The sequence below is a fragment of the Dromiciops gliroides genome, chromosome 2, assembly GCF_019393635.1.
Source record: "Dromiciops gliroides isolate mDroGli1 chromosome 2, mDroGli1.pri, whole genome shotgun sequence".
NCBI lineage: Eukaryota > Metazoa > Chordata > Mammalia > Microbiotheria > Microbiotheriidae > Dromiciops > Dromiciops gliroides.
This window is the reverse complement of record NC_057862.1, coordinates 421,317,166-421,337,964: the sequence shown is the minus strand read 5'-3', so window position 1 is coordinate 421,337,964 and position 20,799 is coordinate 421,317,166. Positions and strand designations below refer to the sequence as shown.

The 20,799-nt window shown below is 40.0% G+C and overlaps 1 protein-coding gene across 2 annotated transcripts in view; it reads left to right on the top strand.

Moving 5' to 3' along the window:
* Positions 1-2,729: 2,729 nt before the first annotated feature.
* ZBTB43 (zinc finger and BTB domain containing 43) overlaps positions 2,730-20,799 on the top strand; it is a 31,084-nt gene continuing 13,014 nt past the window's right edge. The window contains exon 1 of one of the 2 annotated variants that reach the window (XM_043985202.1): positions 2,730-2,913. The gene's annotated coding sequence lies outside the window, so the exon portion shown is untranslated. Of the gene's footprint in view, positions 2,914-8,902; positions 9,037-20,799 lie in introns of those variants that run through there. The other variant, XM_043985204.1, reaches the window with a different exon arrangement.

Genomic DNA, 20,799 nt, shown 5'->3' with positions numbered 1-20,799 from the left:
CTGTTTTCTCTATCAAGTAGAATGACCTGTACACTAAAATTGACAAAACAAAATGGATAATAGGGAGTTAATACCCAATCTAAGTAAAGAGATAGAAAAAGAACACCCAGCTGTCCTCAATGAATTTAGGTCACCTGGTACAGATGATTATCTCCAGGGAAATCAAAGAAGTGGCAGATATTATTACTGAGCAAACTGTTAGTGATATGTAAAAAGATCATGGAGCAGCAGGAGAGGTACCTTTGAGCTGGAGAAGGGCAAATGTTCTGATTCTTTTTTTTTAAAAAGCAAGAGAATAAAGTTTGCAAAGTATAGATCAGTAAGTTTGATTTCAGTTCTTAAAAATGTTCTGGAATACACTGGAATCAAACAGATGATAGTGTATAGATAGTAATATAGGGCTGTGATCACAAAAAACACCATGATTTTATCCAGAACAAGTAGGACAGTAACCTTGCTTCCTTTTTTTTCGACAAGGTTACTAGGCTAGCTAGAACAGGAAGATGCTATATAGTTTACCAGGAGATTAGCAAAGCATTTGATAAAGCCTTTCATGCTATTCTTGTAGACAAGATGGTGAGATGCAGGGCTAGAGGGATTCAGAATTGATTGAATGGTGGGACTTTTAGAATAGTGATTAATGGTTCCATGCTATCTTGAGTGGAGTGACCCAACAATTTGGCTCTGTGCCAATTAAATATTTTTTATTAAAAATGACTTGGATAAAGGCATTGATATCATGTGTTGTGGAAGTTCTCTTCACACATGGTTATTTTTTGCAGATTACAAAATAAGATGACTAACACATTAGAGGTCAGAATCAGACCCTAACAGATTCTGACAGACATTAAACAACTGGGTTGGAATTTAAGAGGACTTTAATAAGAATAAATACAAAAGTCTTACACCTCAAACTTCCACCCCCCTCCAACTTATTCTGCAATCCAAAGACATTAACCTGCTTGCTATTCTTGCACATGACACTCTCATCTACTATTCCAGCATTTTCACTGGTTGTCCTCCATGCCTATCTTTTTTCTATATCACAGTGCCTGGTAAATAGCAGGTGCTTAATAAATGCTAGGAGACTGTGTGTATGGCAGCCTAAAAAGCTATTTTTATCTTCAAGATGCATGATTTTAGTCTGTATTCTGCTTTGGTCAGATGATATCTAGAGTACTGAGTCAGTTCTGGGACTCCAAGGCTTAACTTGATAAAAAACCTATAGTACTCCCAGAAGAAGGATGGGGGCGGGGTGAAGAGCCTTGAATGCAGGTTTTATGAGGATCACTTGAAGGAATTGGGGGGTTTTTAACCTGAAGAAAACTTAAGGCATGACATAATAGCTGCCCAAGTATTTAAAGGGACACCACAGGAAAGGATACAGACTTGTTCTCTTTGGCCTCCATACAGCAAAGCAGTAGGGTGGACACAGGTTTACGTATGATGTATGTGAAATTTCCTAACAATAAATGTTATTCCAGATGGCAATACACTACCTCATAGATCTGGTGTTGGAAGGCATTTCAGGCATTTTACATATGAAGAAACTGAGACCAAGAGAGATTGTGACTTGCCACAAGGTCACAAGGGGTAGCAAGCCACATTTGAACTAGGTCTACTGATACCTAGATTGATCATGCTCTTTCCACTTCCGACTCATTGGAGACCTTTAAGCAGAAGCTGGATGACACTTGTCGGGTAGATTGTAGAGTTTTCTTTTACCCTGGTCTGAAATTGAGTGAGGGGAAGAGTCGTATACATACATACATACAACCAACACCACACATACATACATATATATATATAGTGTGTGTGATTCAGTGCACAGGGTTAGGGTGGCAGTGAGTGAGGGGTATCGTACATATAGTATGTGTGATACAGTGTCCATTGGTGAGGGACTGTGTACATATAGGTGTTCATGTGTGTGATTTAAATGTACACCGGTTATAGTCAGAAGAGAGGGGGGGAGATATATACATACATATGTATATATACAACACGCGGCCACCCACAATATGTATGCATGTACATATATACACAGCATATTTATGTATACTATGGTGTATGTGTATAGATGTGTCATGAATGCGTATATATATGTGTCTATATCTCTGTGTGACTCAGTGCACAGGGTAAGGGTGGGAGTAAGCTGTGTACATACTGTGAGTGTGTAGTGTGTGTGGTGGGGCATCTGTTTGTTTCACCCCTTCCTCTCCAAACACGCGCGCGCCGGCCCCGCCTCCTCGGCCCTCAGCCCGCCCCGGTTCCACCCCGCCGCAGCCCATCAACCCTGCCTCCCACTCAGTAGGAGGTGACCAGACCGGCAGGCCAGTCCCGCCCCCCATCCCGACTCTGAGATCTGGCTAGAATGAGCCTTTCTCGGAGCTGGTAGATTCAGTCGCGCTTCCCACGTAGCCAGAGCGTGAGCGCAAGTGTGTTCTCCTACCCTTACTCCCCGTCCCCTCTGGTCTCTCTGCCCCGCCCCGGTCTTCCTCTTCCCGCCTCTCCCCTCTTCTCCCCACCCCTCCCTGCTGTGTACGTGTATGGTGTGGGGGGTGGCATGTGAGCGTGGGTATGGGTGGACGTGCGAACCAGCGCGTCCGGTCCGCCTTCTTTCTGATAAATCCCTACCAGCCCCGCCCCCAGCCCCGCCCCCGCCTAACTCCCACCCTCCTACCCCCACCTTGCTTCTCTCGGCTTCTCGTCTCCCTCGTTCTCTCCTGCCGGAAGTGCCCGGAAGAACTTCCGGGTGGGCGCGGGTCTGAGGCAGCGGCGGCGGCGGCTGCTGCTGGGGCGGTTGGAGGTGGGTAGCGGGGCCAAACTGGGGCCAGTCGTCAGCGGCTGAGGCAGAGGAGGGCGAAGGAAAGGCTGCCACGGGTCGAGGGAGCGATGTAAGAGGCCAACGCCCAGGTGAGGCCCGCTGGTCGGGTCGGGGGATGGGACCCCAAGATCCAGCCTTGCCGAGGCCTGCCCGTCAGGAGTCGGTTGGAGGTTGGCTCGAGGCCCGGCCGGGGGTGGGTGTGGGTGTTGGGGCATGGGTTTGTCCCCGCGCCGGCCTTCGTGGCCGCCGCTCCGTGGCGGACGCGGAGCCCAAGATCCTGGCGGCGCCTGGCCCGGCTCGTCTTGGCTCGTTTGTGGGGAACGGGGCTGCCGCCCTCCGGTAGGGCAGAGACTAGGCGAGCCTGGGGCCCTCGGCGGCCCGAGAGCGTCTTGACTCAGCTGCCCTGACTCACGGGGGCCTCCGCCTCGGCGCGGCCTCCGTACCCAGAGGCAGCCGGTGGTGGAGGATAGAGCGCCGGGGCTCCGATTTAGGGCCATCACTGATTTGGCGTATGACCTTGTTCAAGTCACTTACAGTCGCAGAAACTTTGTTTCATTTATAAAGAAAAAGTAGTTTAAATGGTCTCTGAGGTTCCTTAGATCTATAATGTTTGGCGATTTTGTCATTCTGTATGAATTGTATGAATGTATATTTGTGAATGTGTGCAATGTACTTGCCTGAGAATAATAATGTAACGTTTGTGCTTGTGGGCGCAACGTTTGTTTGGGCATATTTCTTACATGGTAGAAGTTGAAGTGGATTTAGAATCAGAAGACCTAAGTTCAGGACTCACCTCTGTTTATTACTCCTTGTCTGATCTTGGGCAGATCAATCCTTTTTTTTACTTGATTGGGTCTCAGTTTCCTCATCTGTAAGGTAAGAGAGATTGGCTAGTGGTTTTTTGTTTTTGTTTTTGTTTTTGTTTTTGTTTTTGCGGGGCAATGAGGGTTAAGTGACTTTCCCAGGGTCACACAGCTAGTAAGTGTCAAGTGTTTGAGTCCGGATTTGAACTCAGGTACTCCTGAATCCAGGGCCGGTGCTTTATCCACTGTATCCACCTAGCTGCCCCCGGCTAGTGTTCTTTAAGGCCCAACTTTTGCTTCCGTGTAGAGGAGCCTCTTCCCACTAATGAAACCCATAAAGGAAAAGGGTCATTCAGAACTTTTTGACGAGGCTGTTTCATTTCGGTACACAAACTAGCTTTATAGACACATAGGATGATAAACTTTGACCTACAGCAGAGTCTGAAAGCTGCATTGGAGAACGAATATTGTAAAAGTTAGGGGGGGGAAATTCTTTCACACAGGCATGGGACTTTTCCTACCAGGAATATGTTTCAAGAGAATAGAGAAGATAGGGATTGAAAAATGTTTTAAAATACCTCCAGCCTGTACATAGTGGAAATCAGTCAGTTCTGGACTTGGAATCCGGATACTTGATCATGTATTCCAGCTCTTTAGGTTACTAATAGTTTGACCTAGGATCAAGTTAAAACTATTTCCTCATCTTGGTCAAATGAATGATTGTTGGGGGCAGGGGAGCACTTTGTAAATCTTAAGGCCTTGTAGAAATAAATTGCAACTTTTCTTTTTTCCTATACATTTATAACATTTGGAAAGAGTCTAAGATCATCGGTAAAAATTTGAAAAATTTGAATCTAGTGTTATATGCTTTGTGTTAGTCTTTATGTGGATTTGACTAAAAGGATAACCGATGGCACTACTATTTTTAAACATTAATTTTCATTCAGCATACACATACTAAGTACCTATTGTGTGCTGAACACTGTTCCTTTGCTGGGAGGTAGGCAGAATTTAAGTTAAATATGGTCTCTGCCCAGGTGGAGCTAACAGTTTAATAGGCTGATAAAACCCAAATGAAGGTGACTATAATCCACAATCGTACATAAGAATATTAGAGGCCAAAGATCTAAAGGAAAAAAAGTCTTTATGGGCAGGGATCATTTTAACACCCAAACAATACAATACTGTTATCCCTCCCCAGAAACTAGCTCTCAAAAAGAATACATACTTTTGAATTTATAGTCTGCAATAATAATAACTTCTACTTCTTTAGCACATTAAGACTTACCAAGTGCTCTCCTCAGAATAGTGGAAGATTGGTCATGCCAAGTATTCCTGTCTTCATTGTGCAGGTGAAGAAACTCACTGTGTCCTCATAGGTAATTCTGAAAAATAATTGGAACTAATTCTTATAAAACTCACTATGTTAAATCCTATTTCTATAATGCTTTAAAGCAGGGATTCTTTTCTTTTTTTTTTTTTTCTTTTTTTTTTTTGGTGGGACAATTGGGGTTAAGTGACTTGCCCAGGGTCACACAGCTAGTAAGTGTTAAGTGTCTGAGGCCAGATTTGAACTCAGGTCCTCCTGAATCCATGGCCGGTGCTCTATCCACTGCACCACCTTGCTGCCCCTAAAGCAGGGATTCTTAAACTTTTTCCACTTGTCATCCCTTTTTTGCCTGAGAAGTTTTTTTTTGACTCCGGGTAAATAGGTATAACATAACTTTTTACTGTTGCCAGATTTTTCATGACCTCCACATTCAGTTTTTCCACCCACAGTTTGAAAAGCTTTGCTTTAAAATATTATGGGTGTTATTTTCACAACAACCCTGTGAGATAGGTAATAAAAGTATTAATGATTCTCATTTGACAGTTAAGGAAAATGAAGATCAGAGATGAAGCTGCTTGCTTCAACTATTAAATATTGGAGCCAAATTTGATGGTTGGCCTCCTGACTCCAAATCCAACACATTTTCCCAGACTGGCTTTTCTAATGACTTTGTAGACATAAATCCTCAGTTTTTTGACAAATGTCACTGGGTGAAATAAGGAACATAGGCAACCTGGAGTGACTTTTGACCATGGGCAATTGATTTTAACCTCCCTCTCCCCCAATTTTAATTTTCTCTTCTGTGACATAGGAACAATACTACTTTCATCATTAACTTCATCCAGGGAAAGTGTTTTGCAAATGATAATGTGCTATATGTAGAACATTACTACTTGCATGAACTCAGCTGTCCAAAAGTGGACCGTATTCAGGAGGAGCTGGTGTGTTTCCTATCACTGGAGATCTTCAGGTGGCTGCTAGATAACTTGTTGGAATGTTATAGAGGGAATTCTTGTTCAGGTATAGGTTAGATTGTACTACTTCCAAGGTTCTTTCTAGATCTGAGATTATATGAAAAAGATGGATAAAACTACAACAACACCCCCATTTTCTTAAAAAGAACCTTTTGGAAGTTTGCTAACTTGACATTCTTAATGACACAAAATGTAGCTTTTCCTTTGATAGCCAAGGAATTTAATTTAATTTTTAAATTAAAAATTAAATTTATTTTTTGGTGGGGCAATGAGAGTTAAGTGACTTGCCCAGGGTCACACAGCTAGTAAAGTATCAAGTGTCCTGAGGCTGGATTTGAACTCAGGTCCTCCTGACTCCAGGGCTGGTGCTATATCCACTGTGCCACCTAGCTGCCCTGCATTAATTTTATATGGTAAAGTTACAGTCATTTACTTCATTTCTTGTGGAGGGGGAGGGGGTGGTTGGGGGTGGTTTGTAGTATTTTATTTTCCAATTACATTTAAAGATAATTTCCAACATTCATTTTGGTAAGATTTTGAGTTCCATATTTTTCCCTTCCCTTCCCCCTCCATGAGACAGCAACCAGTCTGATATGTTATATATGTATATTTTTTTCACATTAGTGAATGTTGTGAAAGAAAAATTAGAAAAAAGGGAAAACCTCAAGAAAGAAAAAACAAATAAAATGAAAATAGTATGCTTTAATCTGCATTCAGACTCCTAGCTCTTTTTCTGGATGTGGAAATCATTTTCTATCATGAGCCTTTTAGAATTGTCTGGATCATTGTATTGCTGGGAAGAGCTGAGTCTATCACAGTCGATCATCGAACAATGTTTCTGTTACTATGTACAATGTTCTCCTGGCTCTGCTCACATCACTCAGCATCAGTTTATATAAGTCTTTAGAGGTTTTTTTGAAATCTGCCTGCTCATCGTTTCTTATAGCACAGTAATATTCCTTTACATTCATATACCACAACTTGTCCAGCCATTCACCAATTGATGGGCATCCCCATAATTTCTGATTTTTTGCCACCACAAAAAGAGCAGCTATAAGTATTTTTGTACATGTGGGTCTATTTGCCTTTTTTTATGATCTCTTTGGAATACAGAAACTAGTAGTAGTATTGCTGGGTTAAAGGGGATGCACAGTTTTATAGCCCTTTGGGCATAGTTCCAAATTATTCTCCAGAATGGCTGGATCAGTTCACAACTCCACTAACAGTGCAATAGTGTTCCAATTTTCCCACATCTCCAACTTGTATCCTTTTCTTTTTTTGTCACATTAGCCAATCTGATAGGTGTGAGGTGGCACCTCAGAGTTGTTTTAATTTGCATTTTTCTAATCAATAGTGATTTAGACCATTTCTTCATATGACTATAGATAGATTTAAATGCCAGTTCATGTCCTTTGACCATTTCTCAATTGGGGAATGTACAGTCATTTACTTAATTGAGTGCCTATATGCATTTTTATTGTGTGGTTGTTTTTTTTTTTGTTTTGTTTTTGTTTTTTAGTGAGGCATTTGGGGTTAAGTGACTTGCCCAGGGTCACCCAGCTAGTAATTGTTAAGTGTCTGAAGCCGGATTTGAACTCAGGTACTTCTGACTCCAGGGCCGGTGCTCTATCCACTGTGCCACCTAGCTGCCCCTATACGCATTTTTAAATGGAAATTCTAAAGTATTACACAATCATAGAATTTCAGAATTGAAAGGAATCTTTTTTTTTAAATGAATCTCAAAAGTAATCTAATCTAATTTGTACCTGGATAGTAATTCTTTCTATACCCAAAAGTGGTTGGTCATCTAGCCTTTACTTGAAGACCTCCAGTAAGAAATCCATTCCCTCCTGAAGTATTCTGTTTTATTTGTGGACATTTCTAATCATTAGAAAGTCTCTTCCTTACATCAAGCTTAACTCTTTCTGCAACATCCACTTATTGTTCCTAATTCTGCTCTTTGAGATGTAGCAGAAAAAGTATTATCTCTCTTCCAGTTCTATTACTTGAAAACTACTGTTGTATCAGTCTTTCAACTTATCCTCATGGCCTGATCTTCAGACCTCTCACCATTATCCCTCTCTGGAGATCCTTAACTCTTGTGCTGTTCTTAAAATATAGTGGTAGAGCTGATCCTTATGTGGTATATGTCCAAGGATTACTATTGCAGTACAGTAACCTCCCCAGCTAGAAAAGATTTTTATCATCCTCATGGTAGTTAAAATATGCTGCAATTGTACCTTTTCCAGATCATAAAACAATCCTTAGGTGATTCTTTGTTTCATACGTTGCATTTAAAATGTGAAATAAAATTATTTTACAACTTTAGGTATTATGTTAACTGAGCAAAGTACAACTTCATATTTGTGTATAGTCAGTATTGTGAACATTTATTAAGTACTTTTGTAAGATGTATTTTCAAAGCACTTAACTATCAATCAAGACCTCAGTGGACTTAATGCAATTAAAACAAAGCCAAATTCTGCCTATAACTTCCCCTCCCCCAGTCTTTTGGGATTCAGTGTAAGAATTTTCTCTGTGTAGGAATTTCAGTAAGGCTTTGTTTTCCCTGTAAAGGAAACTTTTAGGTTGAAAAATGGACCTTTTACTATCATAATGACATTCAAAATGATTTATTAACTTCCTCAGTGTATACCATAGTAGGGAATAAGGACTTTGTTTTATGTTCTTTAATTTAAACTAGTAGTTACTCTGAGGGAGCTATTCAACAGCTACAGTATTATATTATTTCCATAAACTTTTCTTTTTGAATCTTAATTTTGTTTACAAATGGAGATTTTATGATGGTGCCTGTGTTTTATGAAACAGTGAAAATTTTCATCCTAATTTTACTTTACATACTTTGTATGGAATGTAGGAGTGTATTTTCTCTATTGTTTTTAAAGCTGATATTTTTGTGTTACATTTTGTCATGTTTATTTGAGGTAGCTAGGTGGCCCAGTGGATAGAGCACTGGACTTTTCAGGAGGACCTGAGTTGAAATGTAGTCTCAGACGCTAGCTGTGTGACCCTGGACTAGTCACTTGCCCCATCTACCTCAGTTTCTTCATCTGTAAAACAAGAATACTAGCACCTATTTATGAGGTAAGGATGAAATAAGATATTTGTTCATTGCTTTGCTATTATTTAAAGAGCTATATAAATGCTATCATTATTTATAACTAAAAAGTTTCATTATTTTCTCAGAATGAATTAGGATAAGAAATATTAACAGGGATGTGGTCCAGAGAACAAAAGTATCACTTGAGATTTACAAGTAGAATTATCTATTAATCCATTAGCATTTGAATTTTACAAGCAAAATCTATTGCTGTTGATTTGAAATTCATTTTTGCAAGGATACATATTTTAAACTTCTACATTCTGAAAATGTATATATAAAACCTTAAATTAAATTTTCCCTTCTGTTTTGCATACATCACTGTCATTAAGTCCGATCTGAGAGCTAGTACCTAGTGTAGCTCCTCATATGTAGTCACATATATATGTTGTTTCTTTTTTTTTTCTGATAAAAGTATTTTATTTTTTTCCAGTTATATGTAAAGATAGTTCTCAACATTTGTTTATACAAGCTTTCCAATTTCAGATTTTTCTCCCTCCCTCCCCCTTAGACAGCAGGTAATCTGATATAGGTTTTATATATATATATATATATATATATATAATAACATTAAACATATTTTTGCATTAGTCATGTTATAAGAGAAGAATCAGAGCAATGAGGTGACTATGGTGGTGACCCAAGATTCTCAGTTTCTGTGCCAGTGAAATGAAAGGTCTGGCAGGTTTTACTAAGGTGGAAAAACTACATATGGGCCCAATGATGGACTGCAGATCTGTTGTTCAAGTATCAGCCTTGCCAAATTCAGGGAAGCTCATCACTAGGTTAGTTGTAGAGTTGTAGGTAGAGGGTTAGTTCTACCATTCCTTCCCAAATAACAGTTCTCAAAGATGGACTGTGCTAGGTTTTGGAAGGATTGTGATCTGTATTGGTAGAAGGAGGCAGGCACCCACAAGAATGAAATTACAGATCCTTGAAGTGTTGGATGTTGATAGCTTTCTGTACTTTGAATTAAAATGTGACCATTTCACTGGAGATTAAACCTTTTGGTTAACCGGTGTTGTTCTACTAGACCACAAAATAGCTAATGTTGCCCGTGATAATGTGTTCTGTAGACTAATACTATGGCCATTTTTGTGCATTTCCACCAATCTTTAAAGAACTGCTACTAATAAACATATCTTTGAAAATATGGCCTCATGAATGGCCATACCATATTATCATCTGTTGAAGTAAAGGCAAGCAATTTGTGGGTCAATAAGAAGTTTACCAATTCTGCTTCTCTACCACACTCTTGCTTTCTTTAATAGGTTTTATAGAAAGTTAGGTTTGTGGGTAAATTTTGAGATGTGCTTGTTTTTCCTTAACCTAGTGATAAGATGTGCAGTAGGGAGGAGAGGCTGTGAGTATTTTAAAGATGGGTGGGCCAGTTATGTGGTAGGGAGAGAGACAAGCAATTGCAGAACACATATTGAATCGTTAATGTTTTGTAAAATGGCGAATCACTTGTCTTGGAAACTACTGTTCTAAAGTAATGTATAGATGCATTACATATAGATAATTCCCAGACTGAACTCAGCAGTTCTCCTCTATCCTTTCCACTCTGTTTCTCCCTTCTCGCCCTTGTAATGATTGGAATGATGCCACCTACTGGAGACTTGCTGTGGGAAAGCTCTGCCATGAGGAAAATGCCTCAGAGGGCAAGGCCATGTGGCTTTTCCTTGGCGTCAGGAAGTGACGTTTGCTCATGGGTGCTGTCTATCAAGGCTACCAGCCAATCAACTTGAGGAGCCTCCTATTTTCTGGGAGGAGACAGGAAGGAGGAAGGAGGGCCTGCGCGGAGAGCTCTCTCCCTTTTGGGTTCCTGACTTGATGGTGGTGGTGGCGGCGGCGGCAGAGGACTTCACAGGAAATTTGAGGAAAGATAGGAATGCCAGGCTATTGGAATTCTTTTCTCAATCTTTTTCTTTCTATTTTTCAATAAACCCTTAAAAACCTAAACTCGTTTTATCAGTGATTTTAGTCAGTTTCCCCCAAAACTGGGGGAGCAGATTAGAATCCACATTTAGAATCTTAAATTACACACCCTCCCCCCTCAAATGTCAGGTCTTCCTCTTACCTTTCTGTTAAAGGATATTACCATTCTCCTTGTCACTGAATCAGTCATTTAGACTCCTTCCTCTACTCCCATATTGAATCAGATACCAAGTGTTTTTTACTCTGTCTCTGCAGTAGATATTATATCAGCCCCTTTCCTTTTTAATCCTGCTGCCAGCACCTTCATTACCTCTGTATAAACTTTTCCATAAGCTCTGGAAGGGACCTTAGGAATAATCTCATCCTTTTTTTTTTCCATTTTACAAAAGAGGAAACTGAGGTCAAGAATTACATTAATTTGACTAAGGAAATAAGGGGCAGAGTCAGCATTCCAACCCTGAACTTTTCATCATATTGTGTTGCTTACTGTCTTGCTAACTCATCAATTCAATTCAATATGCATGTATTAAGCACCTATTCTGTGTTTTTTGTTTGTTTTTGGGCAGGGCAATGAGGGTTAAGTGACTTGCCCAAGGTCACATAGCTAGTAAGTGTCAAGTGTCTGAGACCAGATTTGAACTCAGGTCCTCCTGAATGCAGGGCTGGTGCTCTATCCACTGCCACCTAGCTGCCCCCGTGTTGCAACTTTTTGTGTAATGTTAGCTAATCCACAGCCATGGTAGAAAGAAGACATATATACAAATAGTTCTTACGCAAATAAGAATAAGATAAGTGCATAGGAGAGTTTCAACAGAGAGATGAGAGATTGGAGGATGAGGTAGGATCACTTCTAGCTACAGTAATGAGGATGACGTTGTCAAGGGAAGACATGATACCTGAACTTGACTGAAAGAAGAACATTATTTCAGCTGGCAGGGATGTTGAAGAAAGTCTTGCAAAATCCACAGAGACTAGAGAGGACAAGATGAGATAATGAAAACAGTTAGCTTAGTTTGGTTGGAATGTACTATGTATGAAGGAAGAATGCCACAGAAGGTGAGTAGATGAGATCATAGAGGGTCTTGAAAGGAAATTTAGATTTGATATAAGGAAGAACTTCCTATCATCAATTAGAGCTATCTAGAAGTGAAATAGACTGCCTTTGAACAAAGATGCCTTTTTTTTTTTTGTCAAATAAATGATTGAACTGACCATTTGTTGGCATTTATTAAATGTCTAGTGTATGCCAGACACTGTACTAGGTGCTATTGATACAAAGATAAAAGTGAACTAGTCCCTACCTCAAGGAGCTTACCTTACAAAGATGCTTTTAGGAGAGACATTATATACATATATACAAATTACCTACATGGTAATTTTTTAGAAGAGGCACTAGAAACATGGGGCATTCAGCAAAGACTTTGTGTAGAAAGTGTCATTTGAGCCAAGTCTTAAAGGAAGACAGATGCTGAAAAGTGGAAGTGAGGGGCAAATGTATTCTGGTGATTGAGGACAGTACAGGCAAAGGCAAGGAGACAGAAAATGGAATGTGATATGTGAGAAACACCAAAGTGTCATGTATGAAGAACAGTTTAAAAGCCAGTTTGAAAGATGTCATGAAGGTAAAAACAGGACTTGTTAACAAATTGGATGTATGGGGTAAAAGAGATTGAAGAATTGAGGATGACACCCAGATTTCAAGCCTGGCTGACTAGGATGGTGGTGTCTTCCAATGGTAACAGGGAAAAAAGGATTTGCTTGGGAAAGAAAATACATTTAGTTTTGGACATGTTGAAATTAGAATGTCCAGTTTGAGATGTTTAGTAGACATCTGGAGATCTGCGATCTTTATAGAAGCATCTAGGTAGAGCCCTGGACTTAAACTCAGAAAGACGAGTTCAAATCCTGCCTCAGACATTTACTAATTGTGTGACTTTGGGCAAGTCACTTAATCCCCTATCTGCCTCAGTCTCCTCATCAATAAAAATGAGGATAATAATAGCACTTACCTCCAGGGTTGTTGTGAGATAAAATGAGATATTTGTAAAGTGCTTTGCAAACTTTAAAAAGCATTCTATAAAATGTTAGCTATTGTCATTATTCAATGTGAGACTAGAGGTTAGCACTGCATAAGTTGATCTGAGAATCAACCACATAGAAATGATAATTGAATCCTTGAGAACTGATGAGATCACCAAGCAAAACAGTAGAGAAGGGGAAAAGGGGGGGGGGAACCCAAGGACAGAACCTTCAGGGACACCCAGGGTTAGTGAGTATGACCTGACAAAGGATCCAGCAAAGGAGACTAAGAAGGAATAATTAGAAAGGGAGGTGAACTAGGAAAGAGTAGAGTCATGAAAATCTTAACAGAAGAGAGAAGAGATGTCAAGAAGGATAAGGCTTGAGAAAAGACTTAGATTTGGCAGTTAATAGATTGTTGGTACCATTCATAGAGAAGCAGTTTCAGTTGAATGATAAGGTCAGAATCCAGACTGTTAAGAAGAGAGTGAGGGGAATAAATGGAGTTATTGGTTATAGCTAACTTTTTCAAGGAGTTTAACCACAAAAGTGAGTAGAACTATAGGATGATAGTTAGCAGGAATGGATGGATCAGCAAGGGTTTTTTGAAGATGGGGAGACTTGAGCTTGTTTGTAGAGAGTAGCCATTAGAACAAGAGGGATCGGAGATTAGTAAGAGTAAGGACTCGGGGCAGCTAGATGGTGCAGTGGTTAAAGCACTGGCCCTGGATTCAGGAGTTCCTGAGTTCAAATCCAGTCTCAGACACTTGACACTTACTAGCTGTGTGACCCTGGGCAAGTCACTTAACCCCAATTGCCTTACAAAAAAAAAAAAGAAAAAAAAAAGAGTAAGGACTCAAAGGCAATACTGGGGTTGCAAACCTTGGTGACTAGAAGGATGGTAGTGTCTTTGACAGAAATAAGAAAGTTTGTTAGGTAGTCAGTTTTGGGGATAAGATCTATTTTGGATATCTAGAGTTTGAGATACTTAGAGGAGATCCAATTAGAAATGTCTAAGAGTCAGTTGGTTATGTGGGACTGGAACTCCAGAGACTAGGTCTATATATATATATATATATATATATATATAAAAGGAATCATTTTCATAGAGATGATAATTAAACCTATGGGAGTTTGTGAAAAGTCCCCAAGTGAGATTAGTGTAGAGAGCAAAGAAAAGAAGGACTAGGGCAGAGTCTTTGGATATCCTCACAATTAGGGTTGGCATATGGAGAGTGATCAAGCAAAGGAGATGGAAAAAGATTGGTCAAACAGAAGTAGAACTGAAAGAGAGCAGTGGTGTGAAAACCCAAAGAAAGAGAGCATATCTAGGTGGAGAAGGTAGTCAAAAGTATCAAATGCTTCAGAAAGGTCAAGATGTATAACAATTGAAAATAGGCAGTTAGATTTGGTAAGTAAGAGATCATTATCATTGATCACTTTGGAGATGTGTTCAGTTGAATAAGTTCAGAAGCCAAATTATAAAGGATTGAATGAATAAGAAAAGAAAGTATTGAGGAATTATCTGAGAATGGTTTTGTTTTAGGAGTTTGGCTGAGAAAAAAAAAGATAGGATGATAATTTGAGGGGATTGTCATGGTTTAGGGAGGTTGTTTTTTTGTTGTTTTTTTGCAGGGCAGTGGGGGTTAAGTGACTTGCCCAGGGTCACACAGCTAGTAAGTGTCAAGTGTCTGAGGCCGGATTTGAACTCAGGTCCTCCTGAATCCAGGGCCGGTACCTTATCCACTGTGCCACCTAGCTGCCCCTGAGGTTTTTTTTTTAAATGAAGGAGATATGGGTGTGTTTATAGGCAACAAAGATAGGAGTATATGTATATAGTAGATATGGAGAGCTTGAAAATTAGAAGGGGATGATTGTGGGGGCAGTTTGTTAGAGAATATGGAAGGGAATGTGATCAAGGAATCAGGTCTTGGCCTTAGTGGGAAAAAGAACTTGTTTGTCTTTCGTTTTGAAGAGGACCAATGGCATCTTGGGGTGATCTCTTGACTCTTGGGTGAATTGGATTTAAGTAAGGCAGAATTGCACAAAGTCATCAGCTTTCTCTCTTCCAGAGTCATCATAGTCCGGTGGCAAGACAAAAGTCAGGATGACTGACAATGGCTCATGATGCAGTGGATGACCTTGGCCTCTTCACAATGTTTGACCAAGTTCTAAGCACTCCATGACACCTACTTCAGTTGGTTGTTGGAACAAATTGTTCTCATCTGCCCATTCCCCTGAGAACTTTTATGTGCTCGGGTTAGACACCCGGCTAGTTCACCAATGGATTTGAGGCCCTTAGGTTATCAACCTGATTTAGCCAGTCTGCCTGCATGGTTTACTGGGGTGTGGCACTGTGTATGTTACAGCTTCTTGGAGTCATAGGGGAGATTGGAGTGCCAGATAGATAACCATAGGTGGATGGGCAGCCCTGAAAAGGGCTCTGCAAGCCATCACACTAGACTTGTTAGTCTTCCTTGAACATCCTATACACCCTGGAAGAAGAACTAGCTATTCACTGGAGACTGGAGTAAAGGAACAGGGAATGGGGAAACGATATCAGGAAATTCTTAGTTATAGAGAAGAGAGGAATCCCATGGCTAATGGATTAAATTTTCTTGTTAAGGGAGGAGGCAAGGTCCTCAGCTGAGAGAGGGGTGAGAAGTGGTGGAAAGAGAGGCTTGAGGAAAGAAAAGATTTGGGATAATTGTTGTAGCTCTGTGGTGACTGGGAACAAGAAGCACTTGAGGAGTAAAAGGGTTATCTTTTTGTAGTGAGGTCCCAGTTAGATAACATAAATTTATGGTGTGCCTAATCATTTTGGAGGCAGAGTTTTGTCAAAGCATGAATGGACAGGGAGTCAAGAGTATAGGATATTTCAGAGTTGAACAGGTTAACAATAAAGGGTCAGTGTTGGGGAAAGAGGAAAGTGAAGCCAGAGCAGTGTTTTAGCCTAGGAAAGTACTTAGGTTTGGAGTGGTTTATGTTGAGGACAGTGAGTACGTTTAGAAGGGATAGGGTATAGGAAAGAGGAGATGATGGCAGATTATGTTGAGCTAAAGAGTTATTGATCATGGAAGTTGAACATTTGTAGTACTGGCAAGATCAAGGTTGTCACCATTTCTGTAACTGAGAGTAGAGGAATAAACTATGGGAACTGAGAGTATTGATAAACAGGATAATTAGGATGTTTGAAAGATCATCACTATGTGTGTTGACATAAAGGCTTCTTGGGACAGCTAGGGGGCGCAGTGGATAGAGCACTGGCCCTGGATTCAGGAGGACCTGAGTTCAAATCCGGCCTCACACACTTGACACTTACTAGCTGTGTGACCCTGGGCAAGTCACTTAACCCTCATTGCCCAGCAAAAACAACAACAGAAAAGTCATGTGACATAAAGGCTTCTTGAGAAAGGAAGGAGAATGACTTTGGAGTCAGTAAATAAGACATCTGGATTCTGATTGGGTGACTGTAGCAACTGAGAACCTCAAAGAAGGAGAGTTTGCAAGAGTTTCTGACTCCCATTTCGGGAGCATTATATTGTAAAATATGAGAGAAAGTGCAACCAGTACTGCAGAGGGTGGCCAGTGATGCAGTGTCAGTCAGAAGATGGTAGCACAAACACAAGAGGGAAAAGGCCAAAGAAGGAAAGTGCAGTTTGTTAGTTAACAGCAGAAGAGGAATTCCAGAGCTAAAGTGTGGCATTGGAGATGTCTAATTATGTATGAATGGGATTGAGAGATAAGGACATCTGAGTTGAAGGCAAGGGCAGGAATTTACTCTTAGGCAGTTAGATATTCATTGTCTTCAGGTCTGGGAGTAATAAGGATGGATAAGAGTTTAAAGTATGAGTCTAAGCAGGATAGTAGTAGATGGGAGCATCTCTGCTGCTGATGGTAGGTAAGTAGAAGGCTCTCTCAGTCCTACCTTGTTTCAGCAGTTCTGTAAGGATCAAAGGTCTTAGAGATGGAAAAACCTTCCATTCAAAGTGGATAATGGCTCTTTTAATAGTTGGTTCCATGTGATGTTGGACAAGCCTCTTCACCTCTCTAGATCTTAATGTTTTGTCCTCTACTTTGTAAATTTTCTCCTTAAAATAATAACAACCAGAACCAAACACAGTATTTCTGATGCGGTCTGACCAGGGCAGAGTTTGTGGCACTCTAATCTTCAGTTTCCTGGACACTATAGCTTTTTTATTTTATTTTATTTGTTTGTGGGGCAATGAGGGTTAAGTGACTTGCCCAGGGTCACATAGCTAGTAAGTGTAAAGTCACATTTGAACTCAGGTCCTCCTGAATCCAAGGCCAATCCTTTATCCACTTCGCCACCTAGCTGCTCCCACTATAGCTCTTTTAAAGCAGCCTAAGATAACATTAGCATTTTTGATTGCTATATCCTACTATTTCAGATGAACTGCTATCTTGTACTTGTGACTTGTTCTTAGTAAATTTCATCTTACTATATTTGATTCAGTGATCTTTTTGAATCTTGACACTATCAGGTTGTACATTATGTGATGGGTGGTCACCTAAATGTGTGGTCACCTTATTCCTGTCCCTAGTGTGGGGAAAGCTAGCTAGGATTTACTTTTAAATTAGAGACTTCAGCAACAGTTTAGGCATTAAGCATTTATTAAAGTATATTAGAGGTTAGCAAAGAGAGAACACCTGTCTCTGAAAGAATAGGAAAACCTAGCTAAGATCTACAGTAGAGACTCAGGCTACCAAGAGAGAGATCCTGTGTCTCCCTGAGCAAAGCTCCCTGGGGGTCAGGAAGAATAGGTGGTCCCCACACACTGCTCCAAGCTAATTGGCTGGTGGCATTCAAATCCATCGATTGACTTGAAGGCGGTCCTTGAACAGAATGTGCCATGTTCAGAGTACAGATCTCTGTTGGGAACAAGGTTTTGTGAAGTAACTTCCAGACTGACCTTAGAAAGGTCAACCAATGCTCCCTCAGCATGTCCCTCTCAGCTTTGTGACATTTTCAGACTTGATTAGGATACCATTTATTTCTTTATCTAAGTCATTATAAGAATTTAACACGCGGTGGCTAGGTGGTACAGTGGATAGAGCACCGGCCCTGGAGTCAGGAATACCTGAGTTCAAATCCGGCCTCAGACACTTAACACTTACCAGCTGTGTGACCCTGGGCAAGTCACTTAACCCCAATTGTCTCAATTAAAAAAAAAAAAGAATTTAACACAACAGAAGGCCACATACATAGATCTCTGGAGAGCTCCACTTGAGAGCTCCCAAGTTGACATTAAATCACTAATAATAATTCTTTGGGTCCAGGCACTCACCCAGTTATGAATTCCCCCAATTGTGTTGTCATCTGGTCCATGTCACCTCATCTTTTCCACAAGAATTATATGATAGGCATGACCAATTAGTTTGCCAAAATCTAGATTAAAATGTATTTGTAGTATTCCTCTCTCCTACCAGCCTAGTAAACCTGTCAGGAAAAGGAAAGAGGTTAGTTTGACATGACCTGTTCTTGATGAAGCCATATTTGCTCTGTGTGGCTTTTCTCATTAACCACACTGAATAATATAGTCAGCTCCCTGGCCTATGGTTTGCAGGTTCTACTCTGGTTCCTTTTTTGAAAGTTGACACAATATTTGTCATTCCTTAATTCTTTAAATGTCTTTGTAAAGTCTTTAGAAGCTTCCCGATTAGGGTTCAGCAATTACAGTTCCCTGATTAGCTGCTAGAAGATAAGCATTTTGAAGGCAGAGACTTTTACATAAATAGATAAAGCATTTTCCTTTTTCTCCTCAGCTCTATGTGTTGTTCCTGGAGCATAGTAAACACTTAGTGGTTGTTGAGTTTCCCAAGAATATAGTACATCTCTGCTTGTGACTAGATCTCATAAAGGGGTAGGTGATTGCTCTCATTATCTCACTGTTAGCCATTTCTGTTCTCTCTTTTCCAATCTAAAGATCATTCTCCTTTGCCAGAGGGAATAGAAACAAAATAAGATTCTAATAGCTCTGCTCTCTCTCCATTTCCTGTTATTGTCTAGCCACCCTGAGGAGAGGGTCTTCTCTCTTTTATTGTCTTCTTTTTCCATCTTTGTTATCCTTCTTTTTCCATGCCAACCTAAATACATTGTGAGCTGTAGCCCTCTTAAATATTCCTAAATGCTACTTAAGTATTTATTTTTCATTTTCTGTCCTTGTCTCCAACTGCTCTTGTCTTTCAAAAATCTTAAGTTGGTTGAATTACATATACATCCATTTTAATCTTTTTAGACATTTTCACTTCTATCTCCCTTTTTCTCATAAGATTTTTTTCTCTTTGTATATTTGAAATTCCATTATTGAGAGCTTGCCATCCCTCCTGGCCTTACTACTGTAAGAGAATTTTTGATTATGGGATTCTACCTATTCTTTCTCAGTGCCCTTTTTTGTTCTCCTAGAATGTAGGATGAGAAGACTCATTGGGTAGAGAAGGTTAGATTTAGAAATGAAAGTGATATAAATGTATCAATACTTTTTTAAAATAGAAAAATCTAGAACACATTAGATCTTTTTTTTGGATGTGTAAAAAGCTCATTTATTGTCATTCTTCCAAGAATGGGCCATCTCCTCGTGGATCAAACCAAACACATTAGATCTTGCCTGATTTTTCCTCTGTCATCAATTCTATGATGGAGTGGTCACTTATCTCAAAGTTACAACCATTGATTTCTACCCCAAGTAGCTAGTTTTTCAAAATTTCTGAATGAGAATCAAATATAAAGGGCAGCTAGGTGGTGTAGTAGATAAAGTACCAGCCCTGGATTCAGGAGGACCTGAGTTTAAATCCAACCTTAGACACTTGACACTTACTAGCTGTGTGACCCTGGGCAAGTCACTTAACCCTCATTGCCTTGAAAAAAAAAATGAAAAGGGAAAAAAAATCAAATATAGAAGTTTTCCATATTGGTTCCTCTACCTTTGAAGCATGAAGTTATCAATAAGGTAAATCAAGAAATTTTTAGTTGCTCTGCTTTTGGCAGAGAGAATTTTACTGGAAAATTGAAGTTCACCATCATGTCTCAGTGCCAGGCTATGATTTGTTTGTTTCCTGTATTTCTCATCTCTTGCCTCTTTTTGGCCAGGTGGTCTGGACAGAATATAAGTTTGTGATGATATTCTTTCAGCTTCTGCCTCCATTGATAAACCAAATGCTTTCCAATATTCTCTTCCCACCTCCCAGCCCCTTTCCGAATTTCCTCACATAACTATATATAGCTTCTTTTTTTTTTTATTTGTTTTTGTTTATATATAGCTTTTTAATACACATGCAGTGCTACTTTGCCCTTTGCCCCTTTTGTTTGTCCCGTTGCTTTTGAACAAGGCACAATTTTCCAAAAAACAGTGTAGGCATGGGTCTCATCCCTATGAAGTCTTTGAGGCCATGGGATTGTATTATTCACTCCTTTCTTGGATTTTGTGCCCTGTGAATTTCTTGGTTGCTCTGCTGCTATATTTTTCATTAATTGTTTAATTAATTAATTTTTGTAGGGCAATGAGGGTTAAGTGACTTGCACTGGGTCACACAGCTAGTAAGTGTCAAGTGTCTGAGGCCTGATTTGAACTTAGGTCCTCCTGAATCCAGGGCCAGTGCTTTATCCACTGTGCCACCTACCTGCCTCCATTAATTTCAAATATTTATTCAGCACCTGCCACGTCCAGTCAGTTATCTAGCATTTATCAAGTGCTTATTTGTTCCAAGCACTGTCCAACTGTATATAAGATAAATACAGTGTAAAAAGAAGGTAATATCTAGAGGATAGG